General features: G+C 41.6%; 1 long non-coding RNA gene across 1 annotated transcript; it reads right to left on the reverse strand.

Moving 5' to 3' along the window:
• Positions 1-4,138: 4,138 nt before the first annotated feature.
• Positions 4,139-5,436, reverse strand: LOC122456450. The gene is made up of 2 exons (XR_006275384.1): positions 4,562-5,436; positions 4,139-4,433 (listed from the first exon to the last, which is right to left on the reverse strand). It is a non-coding gene; the product is annotated as an uncharacterized LOC122456450 (long non-coding RNA).
• Between the last annotated feature and the right edge of the window lie 17,705 nt (positions 5,437-23,141).

The raw sequence follows: 23,141 nt of genomic DNA on the forward strand, positions 1-23,141 counted from the left end.
CACCAGATTCTAAAAGCCTCCCATAATAAGGCATTCTGGGACAAGTTGACCATGGAGGAAGCAGAAAATCTAATATTTGCAGCATATTAGAGGGAGGGAGAGAGGTGAAATTGGAGTGAAGCAATTTTTTTTTTAGATATTTGGAACTTGAGTCATCTGTCAATATTAGTGTAAACATTTACACTTGAACAGGAGTCCATATAGTCACTTGTCTATCAGTCACTTACTACTGAGTCTGCCTTGCTACCCTTGTTGATATTTACACTAGCTTTTTATTGGCTGTAAGAGTCAAATATTTATCAACTGCACTCGGATATCCATTGCACTGAGAATGTTTGGGTTCTGTAGCAGACTGAAATAAATGGTACAGTTTCCACGCTGGAATTTTCCTGCCGCAAAAACTAAACCATGAGAAGGCAGGGCTGGTGCATTATTGTTTCAACACAGTCTATTGCCCTAATTAGGATTATGGTCCCTTTTTGCTAGTCACTGTGTATAGACATAGTAAGAGATGGCCCCTGCCTGGAAGAGCTTACAGTCTAAAGGGAAAAGGCAGGCAAAGGATTGGAGATGGGGAAGTGAGGCCCAGAGAGACTTGCCCAAGGTCATACAGGGAAGTTTGTGGCAGACTTGGAAATTGAACCCTCTTCTGAGTCCAAGTGCCACAAGACCATCCTTCTTCCTTGTGTAAACTATACTGGTAGCAAATATACAAGTGGAAATTCTGCCATCCAGTCAGAAAGCAGAAACAATAGCATGTGACTTAAAGGTTCAGTCATACATCACTACCAACAAGTAGCAAGCAGCTGAAGCAAACAGTTCACAAATGATCCACTGACTTAAAATTGTTTATCCAAAGTATTGGATAGAAAGTCATGAATAACCAATACATTCCAGCTGTCGGGTATGACTTGCAGATGATTCCCAGAGGAAAGGGGCCTGATTCCCAGCATATGGTCTGCTCCCAATGAAACTCGTCTGAAACTGCCTAGAATCAAATGGATTTTCATCAGTACTGTGCTTTCTCTGTGGTGGTTGGATTTTTCTTTTTTTAAGTCAAAACAAAAAGCAAAATCCTTTTTGAAACTCAGTGATCTGAGACCTGAGTTTGTAACCAAACATGAAACCCAGTGAAATTTTGTCTTGTTTGCAACAAAGTTGGGAACATTTTGCATAGTTCATCATTCATGATGAACTCTCATGTCTGGCATCTCCTCAGAAGTGGGGTGTTTTGAACAGAGAAGAGTACACTGGTATTCTGTACAAGTCAACCTCGTGCTATACATGTCATGAACACTTAAAGTTTATTTCCATTTCTACACTGCATAATAAGATGAAGTCCTCTGTTAAAGGGCAGGTGGAGGAGCTCTCAGGGGGTGGCAATTGTAATGCCCATTGTTACTTACTTTCTGTTTTGTCCTTTGGCCACAGGATTATTGGCTTAACAAGGTGCAAGGAGTCACTTATTCATTAGCTGAGGGCGGATTCCTGGAATTTACACAATTAGCCACCTCTTAGTCCAAGGGGGAAACACAATATTTGTGTCTGGCTGCATACAAGAAATTCTGCCAACATTCTTCGTAAACATTCTACAGATTCAACAGACTTCTACCAGACGAAGTGCTTCAGGGTTCAGCTGCTAGGGATGGATGTTACACTGCACATAACCCCCCTATGAACAGTATGGGTTAAGGTCCTTGATACAGTAGAGGGGAATTCTGCAAATGGCTCAAGGAGGTCCCTGTCATAGGCTTTGATGGGGCATTTTCCTCTCCTTATGTCTTCTCTAGCCTTGCCCCGACCATAAAACTACATGGGCCAGGTTCAGACAGAGCTGCTTTGGTTTGATGTCACCCTCCTTTGAGAGTAGTCATATTAAAAATCTATGGGGCTAGTCATAGAGTAAGGTACTTCTCAATGTAAGGGGGGCAGAATCCAGCCCATGGCACACAACTTTCTATGTCCCCCTCTTCTGCTTCTCTTTTTCTGATTTCTCCCTCTTAGTGTCTTTTCTTTCCTTTCCTTCTGGCTGCTAGTGGCCAGCATTCTCCCCACTACCCCTGTGTTGACATGCCTGAAATATCTATGCTTCACTGGCTGGGCTCTTGGAAGTGTTTTGCGGCTATCACCTCTTCTAGAGAGACACATTCATTTGTCAGCTTATGGAAGGAATTTCTAGCAATCTGTGGCAACACCACAGGCCTTAATCTTGTTGCAAGTACCAACAGACCATTAGCATACAAGATGTTTCCCTCTCACATTGCGCTTTAAGGGCCTGAGTTCTTTTGTTTTTTCTTTTTAGAATCCTAAAGGAAAATTATGTAAGCATACAGTAGCATATGTCCTATAAATAACATTAAGAATTCATGAGATGGTAGCCATATGGAACCGTAACACTGGTATTGCTATTGCACAATAGTCAAGTATTCATTTTTCTAATGAATTCTTTAGTTGTTGCATACGTTTCTTTAGTATCAGAAATGCTGACACGACTCATCTCTGTGGTTTATTGAAACAATACAGTTCCCACTGGAGTTCAATGCCTATGCTATTGGCTTTGTTCTAATACTTTGTGGAGATGCTGGGAAGCCAAGGATAGGACTAAAGGCTGCTGTTTCTCAAGACTGCCCTCTTCTGGCAGTTAACCTAATTCTAGTGTGTTGCAACAGTGCCTTTATATAGGTGCTAGGTAGCCTGCAGTTGCTGATCTTGCATTTATTCAGAAAGAACTACAGCACTAGTGTGGTTGAGAATGATTTTATATATTTATCACAGCTGCTGTAAAGTTTAATGTAATCTAGATGTTTGCGTTAATAAACGTGTGTGTGTGTGTGTGAGAGAGAGAGAGAGAGCGGGCAAGGTGACTTATTGAGTGAATTGAAATCCTAGTAGCAATATTTTATCCAGTACTATCTAACCATACTCTTGTTCTGTGTAATAATTAATATCTGCCATGCTTGCTTTCTCATGGGTATAGCAATGCATGTCCTCATTCCCTAGCAAAATAATATTTCAGCATCGTTGAGTTAATTCTCTCATGTCCTCCTTTTGTGCCTTGTTAGTTGTACAGTTACTGTAAAGTTTTTGACCAAACTTTGCTGATTATCCCTTCTGCTCATTATCTCCTATCCCTGAACACATCCTTAGGGAAAACCTGTATATTTTGCTTTTCACATTGCCTGTTTTTTTTTCCCCAAGCAAAATATACAAGATCTCCAAAGACAGTGTTAGAATCCTTAGCACTTCCAGTGCAGACCTATCCCCATTGTATTGGTGAACATTTCTCCAGGTCACAAAGCCTGACTACAGCTTTTTTTTTTTTTCCCTAGGGCAGGCCTAAATACATGTAGCAGTTACATTAGCCATGGATCTATGCTGCAGGATTGTGATATGCTTCTCCAGTTCTTCCCTGCAAAAATATTTCATTTCTTTCCCTTTGACACCAGTTAGAACATTTTGCTCCATTGATCCCATTTAAAAACAGTTAGTAACTATTTGATTCCATTTGAAATTGGGACATAAGCTGATTTACCAGCAAGCTATTGTTGTTCTTATAACCAATTAAAATGCCCAGTGAATTGATCCCTGGTTGGAAACCAAAGGTCATTCCCACCCAGATGATTCAGGCAAAGTAAACCAGTTAAGAGCAGCTCAGTCCAATTTCTTTCTTGATAGATAATGATTGGGGTTTTCACCGGGGATTTGAGATTTTTCTATTGATGAAAATCTGCCTTTTCTGATACTCCAAGTTATCTGTCTTTCTAAACTTCAGGGCTCTTGCCAAATTCATAGGCAGCTCTGTGAATGTGCTATGTCCCACAAGAGCCATGCATTTTAATCTGAAGTGGTTTCCTTTGTCCCGGAACCAAGAGCAGCCTCCGTGCTAACAAAACATATAAGACCCAATGATGCATTTGAGGAAAGTTAATTGGCAAGGTCCCCGTTCAAGATAGAATGTTTGTTTGTTCGTTCCTCCCCTGATGGTGGTTCTAATTCAGGAGTGCATCTATTGAATTAGATTTGATCTGCAGAGCCATGTAATATTGAATATTCCAAAAATCAAGCTCAATAGGAGATTAAAGGATAACCTTCATTATCCCTGGTTTTTGTTTTTTGGTTTTTTTTTGTTTTTTTTTTAAAGGCCATATTTGCCAACTCTCTCACTGCTGGACCTTATTTAATGTCCATGAAGGGCTCAGATGGGGCAATGATATCTTTCTCAAAGCTTCCCCCTCTTTGTGCCAGTGTATATAGGAACTGCAATGCAGAGCAGTAATTTCTCTCCTCTGGATGGTTTTGGGGTTAAGGTAGTGGGCTGGGATCGGGGAGGTCTGGGTTTACTTCTTAGGTCTGTCACAGACTTTGTGTGATCTTGGGCAAGTCACTTACTCTCTCTGTGCCTCCATCTGTAATACGGGTATAATTGTGCTTCCCTTCCTTACAGAAAGAAAAGGAGTACTTGTGGCACCTTAGAGACTAATAAATTTGTTAGTCTCTAAGGTGCCACAAGTCCTCCTTTTCTTTTTGTGAATACAGACTAACACGGCTGCTACTCTGAAACCTTCCTTACAGAGATGCTCTGTAAATCCATAAATACTAAGAAGGTACTCTGGTGTCATGGCAATAGGAGCTATCTAGGTAGCTACGAGACACAAATGTTCCGGGGAAATGTTTATATTTGTTTAAAGCTCTTCCAATGTGTAACTTAGTTACCAAACTGAGCTGATCTGTGCTTCTGATCTCAGTTATACTGCAGTAAATCTGGAGTAACTTCATTGATTCATATTGGAGTAACTGAGCTCAGAATTTGGCTGCCCGTTAACACCTTCTACAGTAGATGCTAATACAAAGAAGGCACAATGAAAGACTGGTAACAAGCACAAATGACCCTTTTGTGCAGGAAGGCCAGATGAATACACAGCAGCACATTAGAACTGCTCTTGGCTACCTGGTATGTGAATTCCCAAAAAAAAAAAAAAAAAAGTAAGTTCATTGGGAAGATCTGGGCTATTACACAAGGCCCACCTTTGCTCCCCTAACACTGAAGTCACTGGGAGCTTTACCATTGACTATAATAGGGTCCTAATCCATGGTGTAACTACTCTGCTGAGTTTTTAAACATGAAGCTAATGGATATCAGTGTAGGAATGGCCAACCAAGTCAGGGTCATTTCTGCAAGCAGTTGACAAGTACCTCCAGCCTTCAGGGACGCGGGTACCATGTGCCTTAGAACAGTTGAGTGTCTTACGCTGTGTCTCAGTAGAGTTAAATTGCCCCATGGTGTAACTACATTGTAGCCGATGTAACATCATGATTTTAAAACAGCAGTACCTCAACGTAGAATGATTTCACTTTACATCCCTCTCCTCTGGAAAGCAGGGCTTTAGTACAGAATCCTTTCCCTAGCAGAGTAACAAGGGGAATCCACCTTTTAACTTCAGACCCATCATTTACTTTAGATATACTTGCCTGTAAATGCTTTGTTCTAAGAATGTGCATGAAATACTGACAAGCCTCCACTGATTGTGAGTACAGCTTTAAGAAAAGCACACCAGTGATTAAACGTTATGCAGTAACTTTGCATCCTGCCCCCTTGGAGTATAATTTTATTAGGGAATTGGCATCGTCTGGCTGTTATGATCTGATGCCTGCTCTTTCCTAGGCAGTTTGATTTTCACTATACATATCATAGGTAAAATTATCAGACAGGGGAACTCTGTGATGGCTTTGAACACAGAGGATCAGGATCGCTTTTAGCTTAGTGGTACCGGTTCCAGACATCCTTTCTATTAAGGGTCTCGTGGGCAGCACCTACTCACTCTGAAGCAAGGCTATTCTCCATTATCATTACTTTCATTCAGACAAGATTCTTTAGAACATGCAGAAAGTGAGGCTAAGTGGTAGAGTGGGTGTAGCGAGGCGCATGCTGGGCTCCTCTGGTTTCAGCCCCTGTTGCCCTCTCCAATCAGTCGGGAAGGCCTCAGCTTGATGCAACGCCAGTGTTATTTATAGTTTTCCCACCCCCACTTTCCACCTATGTACAAGCTTCACAGCCAACTCTACCTTGTGCAGGCCTGGCCAACACCAGACCAAACTGCTCCCAGCTCCCTCTGTTCCTGGCCTCATTCTTTCTCTCCCTGGTTTCCTTCCAGCCTTTATAGCCCTAGCTAATGAGGCTGGCAGGTGCTGCCCATTACCAGGCAGACATAGGGCTATCCAACCAGCCCCAATCCATTCCCCTTGATTGGGGCTGGAGTGGCAGGGGTGGATTAACTGCTTCTCACTCAGCACCCTGTCACAGTGGGCTAATGTGATGTAGTTTCTCTCATTAGGAGAACTGAGTTCAACTGTGCCATAGGTCACAATAAAACAGATTTATTTATTTTTTGGGTGGTGATCTCTATGGTGAGAAGGAAGCGGACAATATGGAGTACAAGGGATCCTGACATACATCCAACTCAGTGGGAGTAAAGGCTGCAGAAATGGGGCAAGTTCACACAGATATTTTCAGTCACATGGGCCTGATAAAAGCTTGTCAGCTTGCCCAGGTGTCAGCCTGTCCAGGGATAATTTCGGGAAACCAGCTAAAGAAGGGTTCTTCCCAGTGGCACACACTCACCCAACTAATCACTGAATGATTAGCAATAGGTGAGCCAGTTCTGAAAAATGTAGAAATTGTCCCACATCCAAACCTGGATCTGAACCGCCTACTTGGGGGAATCTCAACTCTAGAATTTGGGAAGGAGTCGGATGCAAAGCTGGGATCAGGAGCAGAGTGCAGCCAAACTTTGGAGAAGCCCAGACAACAATGTTGTGCTTGAAGTTCACTTGTAAAATAAAAGAATCCAGTCTCATTGAATCACCTTCCCAGAGCTTTGCCCATCCTATTTCTAAAACAGAATCTTTCCAGAGGGTCTGAATGTTTGAGAGAGGGATGTTTCCTTTCTGGCACTTCCGATTAATATGCAGAAATGGAATGATAAATGCCTGAAACCTTGGGAGAGAACCTGCTCTTTCCAGCAGAATTTTTCCAGAGGCAAGAGATCTGAATAATGCTGAGAGGTTATAGATGAGCACCCAAACTGAACCTGAATTCAACTTTTAGAGATTTGCCTGGCTCTTGTTGTTAATTGTATTAGAGTATGTGCTGCTATCATGCCCTATGGTGACCCACAGGGTAAAAGATAATTTTTCATATTTAGGAATGTATGGTGAAATTCAGCCATAGGCCAGGTCTCCTGTGGTATCTCTGCAGCACCTTTTCTAGGGGAATTTCCCTGCTCCCTGGGCACCTCGGCTAGCAACTGCAGAGAGTTAATTAACTGCCCTAGGATGTGGCCTCCCCAACACAGGAAGCCCCGTTATTCTGGCTGTATGTGGAATCCAAGGTTTTAACCATAAAATCTTCTAAGGGACTATCACTGTAGTGGCTGATTGTGTCTTTAATCCCCACAACACCCCCCCTCAGGTGGGGTAGGGAGAGGATAAGTGATTTATCCATGGTTAAGCAGGGAATGGAACCCTGGTCTCCCACACACTAACCTTGTGTCCTAACCGTGGGACCATCCTTCCTCTCTAGAGCCTTGATCTTGTCCAGGGCTTATTGTCAGTGCTAGTGCATGTTCATTAACATAGAGCACACCTTTAGGAACTACAGCAGATTAAATCTGAAAATGCCATTAATTTAAATAAACACATTCGGACAGGATCATTTTGGGCCACAGCCTTTCTCAGGATTAACCTGTTTTACAAAATGGTCTGATGTGGCATACAAGGCTGGTTTTGTGTTTGTTTGTTTGTTTTGTTTGTTTGTGGTTTTTTTTATGATGATTGTGTTTGGCCCATTCTACAGCTGAAAAAAGTCAGCTCATTGGATTTCATTTTTAATTTGATCTCTCTGATTTAGTGATGGCGCACTGCATGCTGGGAGTGTGGGGGAGCCCGAACACTTACGGTCAGTTATATTTTCATGTTCCATAAGTGGTGCTTTCTTGGGAGTCTTTACTCCCAAAGCCAGTAGCAGTGGTCACACAGCTCTGTGCTGCTGGATGTGAGGAACTGTGCAGGGAGAGGGCTTTTCATCGCACGCCAGCCCTTGGCGTTTTAACACTCGGAATATAATTTTAGCATACAAGCGTTTCACCTTGAAACTGTCACGCTATTAAGGCAGAGAGGAGGACAGGTTAGTGGCCTTTTCTTCACCTGGGAATAGCCCCAATTCAAAAATTGCTGTCCCTGCGTTTAGATAAGGACAGGAAGGAGTTGGCATTGATTCAGCCGATCACAGATTGCTCGTTACATAGGGGTAGCCCTTGATTAGCTCAACCTCAGCTTTCCACTGTTCACCCGAAGGGGATAGCAGTTATGCAGATCTCTAACCACTGAGTGCAGAAGTGAAGCTATTTCCAAATATATGCCTGGCCTGTTTGGTTTCTGTGTCTCTGAGTAGATATTTTCCCAAGTGCCCTGCATCCTGCATATACACACACCCTGCTCCTGTTGCCAACAGCCCACACAAAGATCTCCATATTCAAAAGACTTGTCTGCAAGCAGCTAGAAGAAGGTGAGCTGATGGCAATTGGATAACAGAGCTGAGACCAGAGCAGATAGTCTCATATGTGAGCATAACTTCAGAGCTTTTGTCACTTTGCAGCAATCACCAAGAATAAGAGTGTTGCATCAATCCACCAGATATATAGTCCCTTCCTCTGAATCTTATTTAAAATTTGTTTGTTCAGGAGCTTGTAAGATCTCCACCCTTCAAAAGTCTTGTTATGCACTGAAAAGGAATTTTTTTACCCTTGGAGTGCCCTAATTATACAGAGCATTGATTTTTACAATGCATTCATGGATTGATTGTACTACTATGCTCCTCCCACAGGAAGCAGCTTGAACACTAGCACTTTTTGATCTCTCCAAAGTATTCCCTAAGGTGAATCAATGGCTCTTGCATCTTTTTGTCCCTTACTTAACTCTAAGGGAAGCTGACAACGTCTTGCTTCTAAAATGAGCTGCAAGAAAAACATCTGAATATTATTAATTTCATCCAAAAAATCTCTTATGTACAGCAAAATATATTTTGTTAAGATAATGTTCCCATACAGACCCAGCCAATTGTAATAAAAGAAGAACCAGAGGGACTTCCATACCAATTACCTTTAATAAACTAGCCAAGATAGAGACAATGATACCATAAGAAACAGAGTGCATAATAAAAGATGGAAAAAAAATCATTAAATGGTTTACTAAAGGTGGTGGGAAGACGGAGGCGATTTAAGTTTTTTATGGCTTTGGCACATTTGTAAAAGAAATCTTGAATATACTGGTATAAACCAGACTAAACCCTTTAATTTGTACTAAAGCAGAGGTTCCTCTTAAAGATATTAGCTCCAATTTTTAGGGAGAGTGTGCCAAGGTGGTATTGGAATAGACACAGATTCAATCTGAAGGCTTTAATTCATGTCCTAACGAATGTACATAATGTTCTGAGTGACAGCATGGCTCATTAAGGGCCTGCTCCAAACCGCATTGAAGTCAATGGAAAGATTCAGGTCCTAAGAGTAATCTTTCTGCAATAAGACCCAACGCAGAGGATAGCTCCTAGAGTGATGGATTCATTTGGGGTTAGCACTGAGATCCCTATTGGATCCTAATGAGTCTATATCTGCTGGCAAATACTTTATATGGAGGGTTGATTCTGCTCTCATGGGGATACTGGAAATCATGCCTTTGTCCATTCTGTTCCTTTGTTTTAACTTAGATCTGTGGAGTGTTTCAATCTGGCATATCTTGCAGTAAGGTTTGATTTCAATCTAGTCCCCAAGTTTTACAGTCCAGGAACCATATATTATGTTTGTACAGCACCTAGCACAAAGGGGCTGGGTTCTTGGATTTACAAGTAATTCGGCTTGGAAGGCTTAGGTTTGTGTCAGTAAATGTTGACTTCACTTTATACACACAAACCGATGAGAAAATATTTCCATCAGCAATTGAAATTTACATAGGCAAAGTAAGAGAGGCTACGTGAGAATTTATTAGTTTCATTTAAAGATATTGATTTGATATATTTTTGACACGTGATGTTGACCACTTATATATAAAGCTGTAACATTTTGAATCTCAATGGCTACTGGCATTGAATAATTATTGTCCTACCCACCCGTTCTGACCCTCCTATAATTTCCTGCAACTGTAAACATTTAAATAGATTATATCAATGTCAATATTTTAAAAAATAAAGTAAAAACTTTTAAAGTTTTTATCTGTCAACATTATATTTAAAAACACCAAATTCGGCCAAGCCTACAAATAACAGGCTGCGGGGGGAAGCATGGCTTGAGGTGCTGTGGAATGCATACCTGAGCTCCCTGGGACCAAATGCAAAGGGATTCTTGGAGAATCTGAATGCAGGCTAGATTCTGTGGGACTGAACCCAAGAAGCTACAGAACATGCGGACTTCACAGCCAAAACTGCAGTGCTCATTACATCTGAGGAATGGGGCCCTATGAACCTTACCTCTCAAGCCCTCGCCTTTGGGATGGCAGGATTTATCTTTTCAGCTCTAAATAACCTAGAGAGGTAGTCAATAATTGGCTGAATGTTCCAATTCATCTTTCCCTGAAAAGAAATGTAGCCTCCTGTATCAGAATAGTGCCAAATGGATAGAGTGCCATGGAAGATCCAACACTGTAAACCACTAAGATCAATGTCACATCTCCTGCACTAATGCCTAAGACTTCAGAGAGCAGTCCAAAAAAGTCCCATATTGTGTCTTTGCAATTGTAGATTTCTAGAAGTGGAAGGGGAGAAGGGATCCCTCCTGACCCATGGGAGTGATCCGTTTAAGCCCTGAACATGAGCTGTTTTCCTTTATTTCCACATGCCTTACCCAGTCCCCTGCTCTAGTCACCAGACTAGACTGTCCCTATTCTCCAATAAGAATTTTGGCATTGTATGATTTTGGTGCCTTTTGGGCCACTCACATTATTACTTTGTAATGTAACTTAAATGCCAGCTGCCTTTGGAGCAATATCATCTGGGCATGGCTCATTGCAGGTGGATTCTATGGCCTCTGCCAAAGCCTGTGGTCTTGAAATTAATCTCTGCTAATCTTTAGATTGAAATCAAGCTTTCTAACATGGTTTATCCCAGTCCCCTTTTTCTCCATCCCCTGTCCCATCCTGTCCCCTGCCCAAAGTCGGGACCATTGATTCTACATAGCCTCTCCTGGCTCCAAATGTGGTTCAGTTGCTCGCTAATTCACAGTGAGATGTCTTCCAAAGCCTTCACAGACTGATGATATAATAACAGCTTGCTCATTACTGCGAATATAAATAGTTGAAGCATCCCCTGAGAATGGACGCAGCTGGTGGAACTTCACATATTAGCACCGCATTAATATTTATGGCAGCTCTGTGTAAGTATGCAAAATATTGGCATGCCTCCATGCAAAAGTTTACACATCTGTCATTACTGATTCTGCCTTAATATCATACACTGGTTAGCAAGCTGGAGTGGAGCGTTTAGATCCCTGTCCACACTGCAGCCAGAAGAACAGTTTACAGGGCCCTGCCTAGCCTAGTGTCTTTGGGCTTGATTCTCCTCTCAGAGCAGTATAATGCCATTCAAGTCTCAGAACCTGATTCTGATCCTATTTAGGCCCCAAACCTACAAAGCACTTATGAATTCAGTGGGACTGCTTATATGCATTTCTCCACAGGCTGTGGCCATTTAATTGAAGTCAATGGCACTGGTCTCCTAATTCAAGTTAAGCACATGCTTAAATGCAGTGCTGGAATAATGTCCTGATCCTGCATGACTAGGATGGCGCTCCCTTGGCTTTGAGAAACTTGGATTCACGTAGGTGTGAGATTAGAGCCGGGTCCAATGGAATTAAACTGTTTTTGTTTTTTATACTCCAGTGCTGCACCAGTGGATCCATTGTCTGCACTGATGTGAGGAAATGGGGTGGCGTCGGGGGGGGGGGGGGGGGGGGCTGGGGAGCCTGGGTTGGATTTTGAAAGGACATGGTGGGAACTTGCTTAATTGTTTGTCTAACATTTAAACGGTCTCCGCTAGGATTCCAGTCAGTCACTTCCCCTCAGGTTAAACGAGAGAGAAAGTAATGGTGCCATACTTTAAATATGCTTTTTATATCCTTAAAGTTTAAAGAGAGTTTAACTGACAGATGGCCTGCTGTTTGCAATGAGTCTGTTGCATGGCACTTCCTGAGGAAAGGAGCAAGGAGGGTCCGTGCTGCCCTGTAGCTTCAGGCTTGGGTATTCCTAGGAGGACTAAATTTTCCACCAATTTTTGCTCCAGCTGCAAGTCCAATTTTAAATGAAAATAATATCAGAAGGTGCTATTCTTCAGCTGGTGTAAATTAGCATAGTCTATTGGCTTCAGTAGTGATTTGCACCAGCTGAGGATCTGGGGATGTTAATATCTAGCTTTACTAGTTTAATCTTTGAAAAATCACCCTGCATTACAAGTCTATTGCAAATTTATAACCACCTTAAGGATAAAGAACTTGCATTTAAATAGCACCTTTCATTCAGAAGGATCTGAAAGCACTTTTAAAACTAGCCAATATTCAGGGGCTGTCCATGATCACAGCACCCACTCCTGAAATGAAGCCACCTCTCAAATGGAAACACAGAAACCATTTAACAGTACCCCACAACATTGCACAACATTTTAGGACAGTAGAGGATGAATATCCTTTCATTAAAGGAAACCTCATGAGGCATGCAGCTAGGCAGAATGTATTACCTGTGCTCAGACACTGTACACACACATGCACTCTCTCAATTTTTTGTACACCAATGCACTGGTTTGTGATGGGAGATTAAATATGACCCATTCTGTGTGCAGCTTATGATATCCCTCTCCGCAGTAGGTGGAGTGTGTTCCAATTTCAGTGCAGTGTTAATGAAATATGAGGCATGCTGTTGAAATCAAGTGTTGAATCATGATTTATAAAGATGTTATGAAAGTGGTTAATGGCTCTATTAATGGAGCCGTGATATTTGGCATGGTGGCTTTCTTTGGTCCCTTTCATAGTATTGGGTGTTAAGAGTTCAGCATATTCAGTAGTAACTGTCGATCATCATTTCCCAGAGTGTGGAGGCATAGGGGGAAGAGGACGAGCCTCTTAAAAATCTTCTCCATAGGCTCAGCTTTCCTTTAACAACCAGATTTGTTTCTAGCTGTTACAGTTGGCATTAAAACCTTCAAAATAGGATCTGAGTGTAACCAAGTCACTAATTATTGCCTGAATTTGCAGATAGTCTGAAACAATAGCTCTGAGGTGTGAATTGTCTCATTCTTCTCCTTGGATATTAATTCGGAAGATGCCAGTGATACATTAAATGAGCATTTTCCAAAGTGTGGAGAGCAACTCTTGAGGGAATGCAAAAGACAACCTGTGAAGGGTAGGAGAGATGCATAAATCAGCAGTGCATAGCAGGGCTGCAGAGATTGGCTTTATTTTCGTGGAGCAGATAATGCTGCTGTAGCTGGTGAGATGAGATTCTCAGTTTTGTTCCAGCAGCCTCTTTGTGCTGCCTGAGCAGTATATTCAAGTCTGTTGCATTGGTACAAGCTTCACTTTGCATTGGTTTTGGATATTTAATTTGCATTAGGGGTTCGCACCAGTGTAGCTCTAATGGTGCAGATTTAGCTAGAGCAGGCAGCTCCAAAGTCTTCAATGCTTGCTTTATAAAAATGACTTTGAACCAGACAAAACAATTGTTTGTTGATAGAGATACATAGAATAAGCAGCCAAGTTTTTATAATACTGTCCACAAGCTTTTCAGCGGGCTCTGAAACATTCAGGGAGTGACTTGAAAATGGCTTATTTGCTTCTTACTAAATCCCTACATCCTCCTTTGAGAGGATACTGACAGTGCTGATATGAAACACTTTGTACCCCACTGCTGTCTTCCATCCTGTGTCTCAGACTAATATAAATGCATCTGGGGTAAAGTTCTGGGCCCAGATCCTTGGTGCTGGCTGGGGAGCATACAGCACAATTTAGGAGAAAGTGTGTAAGTCCCCTAACTTGCTCTGGTTGACAGAGTAGGTATTATGTTATCAGACAATGCAGAAATTAAGGGTTTGATTCTGCAATGCTCATTCAAGTGAGTAATCTTTTCCCAAGCAGGCAGTGCAATTGAAGTTCAGTAGGATTGCTCCCATGAGTCGGGACTATTCATGGGGAATAAAGTTAATACAGGAACTGCTCACTTAAAGTCGTCCAGGTTAACGTTGTTTGTTTGTTACGTTGCTGATCAATTAGGGAACCTGCTTGTTTAAAGTTGTGCAAATGCTCCCTTCTAATGTTGTTTGGCAGCCGACTGCTTTGTCCACTGCTTGCAGGAAAAGCAGCCCGTTGCAGGTAGCTGGTGGGTGGTTGGAACCAGGGTGGACCAGCAGCCCCCCATCAGCTCCCCGCTCCCTTAAGGTCCCTGTGCAGCAGCTGCTCAGCAGGTTATCAATTGCCAGCAGTTCAGCCGTCCCTCCCTCCACTGCCCGGTGCTGCTCCTGCCCTCTGCCTTGGAGCTGCTCCCTGAGACTCCTGCTTGATGTAGGAGTGGAGGGGAAAAAGAGGGGGGCTAATGTCAGGATGTCCCCCTGCTCCTGCACCCCGCTTACCCCATCTTCCATAGAGCAGGAGGGAGGGAGTTGCTGCCTTACCAGTCTCAGCTTGCTGATCTAATTAACAAGGCCATGTACTTCTGACCCCACTCTTCATACTTAAAGGGGAAATGTGCATCTCTCTACCTCTCTCTCTCTAACACACACAGGATGTGTGTCTGTCTCTGTCTGCCCTCCCTCCTTTCCTGCTACCTTATAGAGTGAGAGTTAACCCTTGAGGGCTCAGCCAATTGCTAGTTCATCATTTAGCAGTAAGGTATTCCCTGGGAAATATCCCACCCTGTGACTCCTCCACCTCAACCAAGCTTCACAATCATCATCACTGTGCACCAGTATTAAATTGTTTAAAACTTACATGTAAGGGGTATGTGTATGTATGTATAGTCTTTTGTCTGGTGAAAAAAATTTCCCTGGAACCTAATCCCCCTCATTTACATTGCCTTATGGGGAAATTGGATTCGCTTAACATCGTTTTGCTTAAAGTCTCATTTTTCAGGAACATAACTACAATGTTAAGTGAGGAGTTCCTGTAGTCCCAAATTGTAATTTTTGGATTTGTTGCTTTCAGTTCAGTTTTTATTTATAAGATCACTTATAACCTGGCTTCTTGTTAGTCCCAGAGAACTGGGGGAAATACTGCAAAATATGTTCCACTAATGTTTGCTGGAAGTTTGTAAATGAATTTTCTTTGGATATGATTGATTACAGAAACTGAACAGAAAAAATGCATTTGTGCAGTTGCGTTTTACTGGTGTGGATATTTGCAGAAAGCAAATTTCAAAGTTGTGTCTAGATGTTTACAGAAGACCAATCTTTAATTTGCTGGCACAAGTATTCACACTCCAGGAGTCATTTCAACTTCCTCCAGTTAGAGCTCAGAAATACCATGTGACTTCTGACCAATCACAACTACCCAGCATGTATTGAATATCAAATATTCTGAGAGAATTGTTTCAGAACAATCCAGTTTAAAAAATATTCACAACGTATTTCCAATAATGAATACACTCAAGGAAACCACAATTTGCCTGTGGCTCTCTGACAAGCAGCGAAAAAGGCTACATTAGTTGGATAAATTATTAGTTGCAAATATTTGCTTGATTCTACAGAAACCCACGTTCTTCGCATAAATAATCCTTAGAGGACAAAAGGTCAAGGAAGACCTATTTCCATAAACTCTTGTCCCCTCAGGTACTCTAGCTAAAATAATTGATGATACATAATTGCTCATACCTTTTTATAAAAGATAAAATGTTTCAAAGCTAATTTAGACCTTCAGACAAATGGCTTAAAGAAGAGCTGCTGTACTGAAAAATGTCCATGCCATTCTCCCAAATCATAGTTTCAATGCACACAGCCTCAGCCTGACAGCTGAATTATGTCTTTTATTAACTATTAGTAATAGAGAGCACTTAAATCATGGTTTTCCTGTAAAAGAGAGATGTGTTCAACTCGGATCTACACATTTTTAATGCCATCTTTCTTCCTTTTACTCCCACCCATAAGATAAATTTACTTACTCAACAAAAATGTTTTGCTGAAAATAATTCATCCTTCAGTGTCCACTAATGTACCTTGTGAGTAATGTGAAATGATGCAAAAATTACAATGTACTGGACATGTTTGGAATATTTAGACATCTTCATGTTAAAGGTTACGTATACCACAGCAGTGAAATTATATTCAATGATTATATTTTATAATGTTGCAGTGCTGACTTTTAAAAAAAAAAAAAAAAAAAAAAAGCTTTGATCAGATGCATCCTGAATATAGTGAGGGTACAAACAATTGAATCCACTGTTTTCAGAACAGCTGGCCAAGCCAAGAACCAAGGTTCCAAAACCTGGCCACTCATCATGCTTGCAATTTGCAGGTGTGAATAGTTGTGGGCACAATTTTGCATGCACAATTATTTGCAGACCTAGTTGAAGTAATTTAGGCATCCAAGTAACTGATCTATCTGTGGTATTTATGTCGTCCTCATTTTTGTAGCATCTGAGCGCCTGACAATCTTTAATGTATTTATCCTCACAGCACCCTGGTGTGATAGGGCAGTGCTGTTAAATCCATTCTACAGATAGAGAGCACAGAAGTTAACTGACTTGCCCAAGATCCTATGGGAAGGTTGTGAGTGAACAGGAATTTGAACCAGAGTCTCCCAAACTTGGACTAGTGCCCTAACCACTGGACCATCCTTCCCTTATGATTGCACCCGTAGGTGCAATTAGGTACTGAGGTAGTTAAATGAATATAGAAAGGGTGCCTATTATTTTGCATCCATAGACTAAGGCTACAAAAAAAACTCCAAAAGAGGCCCAGATAAGAATGGGCAGAAGCTCAGACCCCAAATTGTGTATTGTCCGTTAAAACTTAATTTAACAATGGTTTTGCTCAAAGGGTTTAACTCCCCCCAGGCAGAAAGCACACACGAGGGCTGTGCACCACTTTGGTCTCACCTCAGCCCTCAGAATAGAGTTAAAGTGGGTTTTGAGTGTGACTTTCCGAACAAGGCTTGTACTGGCTTTCCGAACAAGGGTGATTTTTCACCTCTAGGGCCCAATCTGGTTCCTGCCGAGGGCAATAGTGAAACTCCCATTGACTTCAGTTGGAACACCATCTGATTCCCTGCATGGTGAAGTTTATAAATGTACACATGCTGTGTATATTCCTTTCAATGCCTAGGCAGAACACCAACCAATGAACCACGCTCTACAAGGTGACCTTTTATTCAAAGGACGGCAGCCCTGATATCGAATCACTGTCCCTCTGCTAAGAACTCTGCATAGGCTCTGCAGTTCAGGGTCTGCATTGAGAATGATCCCAATTACAACTGATTCTTGGACCCACCATGACCTCCTGACCCCCAGAAAGGAGTGCTGTCAGCTGAGCTGCACCGATGCTGATTGGCTCTGGAATTCTACAGCATTGTTGGTGACGAGCTGAGAATTCCAATGCCTCTGTTTCTAAATGGAGCTATTGCTTCAGGTGCCACTAATGGGCAAAACACTTGTGTTTTGTAAGCAATCAAAAGCTACCACTTATGTAGCATTTAACATTTTCATTGCACTGCAGAAACATTAACTAATTAGTCCTCATGCCATAAAGATTTTTATCCCCATTTCCCATCCCCAAAGCCCTCCAGCTTAATTTCCTGCAGGCTCTTCTAAATTACACCAGGTGGACCCTAACTCTACCAGGAGGAGCAATACCACAGAAATGTTTCCAACAGAGATGCTAATGTGAAACGAGGCATTGTCTGCTACAATTGAATCACTTGAGTCCTGCATTAAAAATCAGCCACGTGGAATGGTCAACACAGCTCAGTTTCTGCTCTACCCCATAAGTACTATTGATATTAATTAGAAGAATCAATAATCCATTGGAACGTTGGCATTTCAGAGATATCCTGCCTCTTTCCAATACAGGGCAGAAACCAAAGTGGAGAGCAACAATGATGCGCTACAGCACACTAAAGGAGCTTTTTTTCTAAAGTGTAGGAGGTGAAGGACTAGCCAGGGGAGGAGTGCATGGAACAATGACGGTGCAGATTTCCCACTTGCTGCACTGCTAATGTGGCCAGGTAGAACAGAGGTGTGATTGGTTTTATTTTCCTGAGTGGGGCTCAGCTTTCAAAAATCTGGTAAACATTACACCAAGATATATTCCTTTCATCAAGCTGTGGAGAAACAGAGTGTAACACTTTTGAGAAACTAGTTACATAAACCACTTCCAGAAGGAGAAACAAAACTCTCGCTGTTGCCATTTGGGAGGGGGAGCTTTCTTTAAAGAGAAACTCCTGTTACATCAGTGATGGGTTCGGTCACAGAGATCCCCTTGGGACTGTCACCCGATATGCTGAAATTAGCTCTGAGCCCATTTTCCCTGCCAGCTTGGGACTTCCAGAACCCTGCCTTGTTGAGCCAGACACGCTAACCCGCTGCAACACAGACCCAGGGCCTGGGTTATGCCATCAAAGCTGCAGACTTTAATTAAAAACAGCTCAGCAGGTTACCTGTCTCCAGCACCCAGATACCCAACTCCCAATGGGATCCAAACCCCAAATCAATGTTTTATTCTGTATAAAGCTTATAAGGGTAAATTCATAAATTGTTTGCCCTCTCTGTTACTGATAGAGATACGCACAGCTGTTTGCTCCCTCAGGTATTAATCACTTACTCTGAGGTTATTAATAAACAAAAGTGATTTTATTAAGTATAAAAAGTGGTTTCAAGTAATAACAGCCAGAACAAAGTAAGTCATAAAACAAAACACACAAGTCTAAGCCTAATACATTAAGAAACTGATTACCGGTAACATCTCACCCTCAAAGATGTTCCAATAAGTTTCTTTCACAGACTAGACTCCTTCCTAGTCTGGGCCCAATCCTTCCCCTGGTATAGTCCTTGTTAGTTCCAGCAGACATCTCGGATGGTAAGCAGGGATTTTCTCATGACTAGTAGCGCCTTTTGTCCTGCTCCACCCCCTTTTTATAGCTTTGGCACAAGGCAGGAATCTTTCTCTCTGGGCCCCCAACCCTCCTTCTAAATGGAAAAGTTTAAGATGGATTTTATTATCTGGTGACATGGTCACATGTCACTGTAAGATCCCTAGTCTCCATTCCCCATGGGCTGGCCCACATGTACACAGGAAGGCTTTCAAGTAACTAAGGCCATTTACACCCTTAATGGCCTCCACTTAATATGTTTACATCAATTATACAAGTTTAATCTTATTCTCCTTTCTCCAACTATAGAAATAATACATGCAAACAAATAGGATGAACACACTTAGTAGAGTAGAAGCTTTCTAATGACACTATACAAGGGGTATTTAGCATAAAGCATATTCCAGTTATGTCATATTCATAAGCATATTTCCATAAAGCATATGGAGTGCAACGTCACAACATCCCATCCAGCTAGTTAAGCCTGACACATCTCGTAATAATCTGACAACTAAACCAAACTTGGGATCAGGTTCTCAGCTGGTAGAAATCAGGGAGCTCTGCTACCTTCAATGCAGGTGTGTTGGTTTACACACACTGAAGGTATAGCCCTCAGCATGTAGATGAAGCCAGACCTGAATTCTTATTATTTATATTACAGTAGCACCTAGGAGCCCTTGTCATGGAACAGGACCCCCTTGTGCTAGGTGTTGAACAGACATAGAACACAAAGACAGTTCCTCTCCAAAGATCTTACAGGCTTCTGGATATCCTTTTGATAAGATGACCTGCTAAACTGGAAACCTAGCTATGGCAGGGGTTCTCACTTAAGACAGCATTATTGTTTAGTGGCTGAGAACAGGAAGATGGCTGGATGACTAACTTTGGAAATCGATAGTTTGATAGCTTTGGGCTGTGTTAATTATGACCCTACCAATGAACTCTGATTTCATTTACATGTCCTCTTGAACAGCATAAATGTTTCCAAAATGAGAAAAATACCTTTAGTTAACATCACAGCAAGGGAAATGACTGCTTGCTATATTCTCAGTAGGCATCTTTACATGGAATGATGTAAACTGACTCTGAATTATTTATAGGTTTCAGAGTAGCAGCCGTGTTAGTCTGTATTCGCAAAAAGAAAAGGAGTACTTGTGGCACCTTAGAGACTAACAAATTTATTAGAGCATAAGCTTTCGTGAGCTACAGCTCACTTCATCGGATGCGAAAGCTTATGAATTATTTATTGAACCGAAGACATCAAATTGGACAATTAAGCTTAAACTTAAATTAAGTCCCCTAAAAGGAGGGCCCTGAGCCTTCTGAAAATATATCCTCCATAAAAGGCAGGGGAACAAAACACAGCAGGATCTGCCACCGTCAGTTGCAAGGTTCAAACCCGTTCTGGGAACTCGTGAAATTCTTTCCACTGGGACAGATGAGCTTTAGTGGTAATCTGGTGGTAATGTAGCATTGTAGTGATCAGGGGATAAGGATAGTCCAAGGGTTAGGGTATTAGACTGGAACTTGGACACTGGAGTTCAGTTCCTTGCTCTACCACAAATTTATTGTGTGACCCTTGGCAATTCACTTAGTGTCTCTGGCCCAGACCCTCCAAGGTATTTAGTCATCTAATTCCCATTCATTTCAATGGGAGTTAAGTACTTAAATATCTTAACAGATAGGGAACAGAGATACAAAATGGGGACAATAGCACTGCCCTATCCCACAGGTGTGTTGTGAAGATAAATAGGTTAAAGATTGTATGGTGCTTCCAATACTATGATATTGGGGACTGTTTACATGCCAAAGATAGAGCAAGGGATCCATTCAGAACCAAAGCCTGAGATTTTTATGTAGTCCAAATTCTCATTGACTTCAGTGGGAGCTTGGCTAAGTAAGATTTGAGTAAAAACTGAGCTACGCGAGGTTTGGCGGCCTGATCCAAAGTCCACTGAAGTCAAAGGGGGTCCTTCCACTAATTTCAGTAGTGTTCTCCCTTGAACTTTTGCTGAATTGTACCATTCTGTTGCTACTATGAGTTGGGTGATGAAAACTGCAGAAGGTCTAGACAACTTAATCTGTTTAATTTCCTCCATTGAGGTCTTCTATCCTCACTGATAAAAGACTATAACTTGATCATTTTTTAAAATATTGTTCCTTTAAAATCTTTATGGCTCAAAGTGGACTGAGATCATTAGAAGTTACTTTGTGCGGTTCAATCAGTTGCAAAGGGCTATTTCAATCACTCTGTACCTGGTAAGAGGAGATCCCATTTCCAGAGGCAAAAGGACACAACTTAATCACTGCCTTGCTTGTTAGGTGTGTTAACAAGTTGTATTAAGCTTCATCGGTGGGAGCTCTCTTGCCAGATTAAAAATGATCGTTCACTTCTCCATTATTACAGGGCATCATTTGTTTTCTTTTGTTTTGCCAGGCAGTTGCATGCCACTGTGATTTTACATGAAAATATATGACTGATATCACCCAGAAGTAATTAGGTTTTAAAAGCCTTGATTGCAATAGACACAAACGTTATGGCTTTATGGTACTACTGCATTGCTATCAGTTTTATAGTTTTTTGATTCTGCAAGTATTTCATAGATCTGTCAATCGGAATAACTTAGTTGACATTGACTGGGGCCATTAATCAGAGGGAAGCATAATCTGCATTCTTATTTCTGTGGCTAAAGTTGCAACTGCAGTAGAAGCCCCACTCACCCAGCCTTGCTGCATCCGGTAAATCACAGATCTTCAGTGTTTTATCCATTTAAACAGACCCACTTTGAGAGATGTCCTGGGGTATCTCAGGTTTCAAGTAACAGACCACTTATTCTTCCATCTCTTAGTAGAATAGAGGTTTGTTCTTTTATTACGTATTTATTTAAATATCTAATGTTGTGTATATAAATATTGGATGTTAATGCCCAGACAAAATGTAGTTAGATCATTTCATCCTTCAATGGGGAGGGAGGTATGTTTATAAGGATTCATTGGCATATTGAAATTCTAGTAGGAGTGGGACATTGCACTTGCCTTCTTAACATCTCCGTTAAGCAGAATGTTAGTCCGAAGAAAAAGCTCATGTGTTTTTAGTGATTGAGTTTAACAAGCCTGTGTTTATATTCATATATAAACTCCAGCAGTGTGGAATTAGACCACTAACATTCAAGGCAGTTCTGCTATAACTGAAGAACGCTGGAACCTTTTTGCTGCACTAATCCGCACTGCAACAAAGTACAATATTGAGATGGTGAAATCCTGGCCCCATTGAAGTCAAAAGCACAACTCCCATCAGTTTCATTGGGGCCAGGAATTCATCTGAAGTGTCTACTGCCGATTCAAATCTCTGACGGCAGAGCCAGAAAGAAGGTATTACTTCAGAAGAATTTGCTTATAAAATGCTTCATGCTGCAGGTTATAAAACAATCCACACACTTTTTAAAGTTTATAGTTCTCTTGGCAAAATGTATCGCCCAAGACTGGATCAGTACTAATACTCTTTAATTTTCTTATAATTAGTCTCACAAGATCCTCCTTCACCCCCCAAAAAAGCACAACAATTGCAATATATTTACTACTTTTAAATTCCCACTTTATTCCTCTCTCTTCTGATCTCAATTTTACAGTGAGGTAACCCTACTAATTTCAATGAAGTTGCTTCTGATTGACACCAGTGTAAGTAAGATCAGACTCAGGCCCACAGTAAATTGGGCCTTATCTGTTCATAGTAATCTGTGCCTTACAGCTACCCTAAAGTAAAAAGGGCATGATTCTGCACTGACTTACGCTCTATCTAAACCCAAGTCAATGGCATTGCAAATCCATGAAGAATTTGGCCCTGAAGCTCCCGTGCACACCCCAATCTAGGTTGACTTGTAAAATCTCTCACACTTCGCATCAATCTACCATTAGGCTAAGAATGAACGGTGATCTGGAAGCATGCCAAGTTCATGCCAACTCGTTAGGAAATTCAAATTGCTTTAAGCACAGGGGCCAAGGAGCCTTTAGTACATGCTGCAGAAACTGTGATGGATT

Source organism: Dermochelys coriacea, chromosome 13, assembly GCF_009764565.3.
Source record: "Dermochelys coriacea isolate rDerCor1 chromosome 13, rDerCor1.pri.v4, whole genome shotgun sequence".
Lineage (NCBI taxonomy): Eukaryota > Metazoa > Chordata > Testudines > Dermochelyidae > Dermochelys > Dermochelys coriacea.